We start from the raw sequence: 3299 nt of genomic DNA on the forward strand, positions 1-3299 counted from the left end.
CACCAAAGTTATAAAATGAGCTTATTAGCTTTGAGTTAATTTAATCCATGACTCTGCACGTTGTGTAGATTTTCTTGCCGGTCAGAAAGTCTTGGATCCCTGGGTTTACTCTTCTCAGGCTTGTAAGGGTCTAGTAAATAAACTGTCACTCTGGCAGTTTTAAACCCAAACAGATCAAAATTTTCATTTTTTCCTGACAGAGTCATAAATATTTTTAGTTGAATTTGATCCCAATATTAGAGTAGTACAAACCAAGAGTGCCAGGTTTTCTGCAAATTTTTAATGTCACTCATCATATCTTATCAAAAAAGTTTACATGTAGGGGTGCCTGGGTGGCTCAGTCGGTTAAGTATCAGACTTCGACTCAGGTCATGATCTCGCGGTTTGCGTGTTTGAGCCCTGCATCGGGCTCTGTGCTGACAGCTCAGAGCCTGGAGCCTGCTTTGGATTCTGTGTCTGCCTCTCCCCTGCTCTCCCTCTCCCTCTCACCCCTCCTTAAAAATAAAAAAGCATTAAAAAATTTTTTTTAAGTTTAGGTGTAACTAAATTATAAATTTATATTATAATTTATATATAATATAATATATTATATTATATTATATTATATTATAATATAATATAATATAATTATAAATTATAAACTTATAAATTAATCCTATCTCACACTGTAATAGGGGTACCTGTTGTCTGGAGAAGCATCCTGATGTAGAACATTATACCTGATATTCCTGTTTTTATATTTTTAAGATTTTTAACATTGATTATTACTTAAAATTTTTTTTAGTGTTTATTCAGTTTTTGAGAGAGACAGAGCACGAGTGGTGGGGGGGCAGACAGAGGGGGAGACATAGAATCAGAAGCAGGCTCCACGCTCTGAGCTGTCAGCACAGAGCCCAACGTGGGGCTCGAACTCACAGACCATGAGATCATGACCTGAGCCGAAGTCGGATGCTCAACCGACTGAGCCACCCAGGCGCCCCTTGTTTATTACTTTTTTTTTTTTAATTTTTTTTAACATTTATTTATTTTTGAGACAGAGAGAGACAGAGCATGAACGGGGGAGGGTCAGAGAGAGGGAGACACAGAATCTGAAACAGGCTTCAGGTTCTGAGCTGTCAGCACAGAGCCTGACGCGGGGCTCGAACCCACGGACTGTGAGATCATGACCTGAGCCGAAGTCGGCCGCTTAACCAACTGAGCCACCCAGGCGCCCCAGTTTTAAACTGGGGTCTGTATTAATACAGTATTTCATTCTTCCCATCCTGTCCTTTGTATAAATCAGCTCTACTACTGAGTGCTACCATTTAAATAAGCACCCTCCTTCTTGGGGTAACACTCTACAGTTTACACAGACGGTCTCATTTGATCATCAGAGTACCTTGGGTGGTAGGTTCTGCCTCCCATTTTACAGATGCAAAAACTGAGGCTCTGAGAGGTTATGTGACATGATGAAGATAACTGGCTAGTAAGTGATAGAGTCAGAGTACAAAGCCAGGTCTTTCGACACCAAATCACATGTCCTTCCAGCACACGTAATGTCACATTTGGGGCTGAGCCCCAAGGAGACTATACCTGCCGATGTAGTCAACACAAGCATGTCGAAAAGCGTCGGATTTCTGGTCGCATTTTTGCCCAGGCAGAGGCATGTGCCTCTAGCAGCATGGCTTAGGAAATGACATTTTAACTCTCTGATCTACATTTCTGAAAAACATTTTCTTCTTGTGGGGAGACATTTGGGCTATTACCTGGTTAACATTTGCAAACTGCTGCAGGAAATTCATTAGCTTGAAAGGAACATGATTACAGTAATCACACTCAGAAACAGAAGGTGGGGCGTTAATTATTAACAAGAGATCACCCAAAAGATACAACACAGGATTATTAACGGAGCCAGTGGGACTGTTAGGATGGAATGAACAGAGCCCATTTAACCAGCTCTGGAGCATAAAAAGCCACTGCTCTGAACATTCACAACAGCTCTGCAAGAGCCCACTGGGAGAGAACAACTTGCTATTCTCACTTGGTCACGATTCTCATTCTTATTAAAATACATTGAGCCTTTCTAAAGCCTACCATGAGATGCCAGTTTCAAGCTTGGTCAAGGCACCAGTATTTACAACTCAATAAATTTGATCATTCTTCATTGAACACCCATGCGTGGGCAAGGCTCAAAGCTACCGGCCTGGGGACCTGGTGAGGAGCAAGAGGCAGAGCTGCCCCTAGCACTACAATCATTCATTGGGGAGGATCCAGATGACACTCAAATCCCAACCGAAAGCCAGAAGGGGCCTCCCTGAAGACCCAGGCAGCGTCATGAAGAGAAAAAACGGTACCCCGAGAGCTGATTGGGGTGAGGAGCAAAATTAGCTAACATTTGCTGAGCATCTTCTATGTGTCAAGTACTGTGCAAAGTGTTCAATGTTATATAATTGAATCTTCGTAGGACAGCAACTCTGTGAGTGGGATTATTACGTTCATTTCACTGATAAGCAAACTGAGGCTTGGCAGGCTGTCTTACCCAGGGTCACCCAGTAAGTGGCAAAGCCAGATCATATCTGGGAGGGCCTGATTCCAGGCCCCATCCCCTCAATTGCTCTGTTCTACCTCTGGAAAAGAAGAACATTTGGAATCAACCCAGGGAATGGTGGATAGAAACAAACCAATAGAGAGTGAAGCATTCCAGGAAGTAGGAATTTAGGAAGGGCCAAGGGAAATCATAAGTTGATGTCCATTACGAAGAATCTTATATGTCAGGCTTGGGAGTCTGCCTAACTTGATAAATTAAAGGCACCTTTGCAATATCAAACCATCTCTCTTCAGTAAACAGGGATGCATATTGAGTCTTTCTAGAATCCAAAATATTTCAGGGCGCCTGGGTGGCTCAGTTGGTTAAGTGTCTGACTTCAGCCCAGGTTTTGATTTCACGGTTCATGAGTTCAAGCCCCACATCTGTGCTGACGGCTCAGAGCCTGGAGCCTGCTTTGGATTCCGTTCACACTTTGTCTCTTTCTCTCTCAAAAATAAATAAACAGTAAAAAAAAAAAAAAAATTTAGAATCCAAGGTTTTTCTAAGAACATTTAACATATAAATAAATACAGGAACAAAAGACTTACTCTACTATGGTCAGACTGAAAGAATGTAAATTCAGTAACATAAATACAATGATAATCAACCATAAGCCATTTGTTATCAATAGGCTGAAACAAAAATGTCACGAAAGGACAAAGGCAAACACATACTATGGAGAATGAGCAATAACCATCCCAGTCTTTCCAAAGCAGACCACTTTACACACCAG

This window comes from Puma concolor, chromosome D3, assembly GCF_028749965.1.
Source record: "Puma concolor isolate L17-30 chromosome D3, mPumCon1.1.hap2, whole genome shotgun sequence".
NCBI classification, from domain to species: Eukaryota; Metazoa; Chordata; class Mammalia; order Carnivora; family Felidae; genus Puma; species Puma concolor.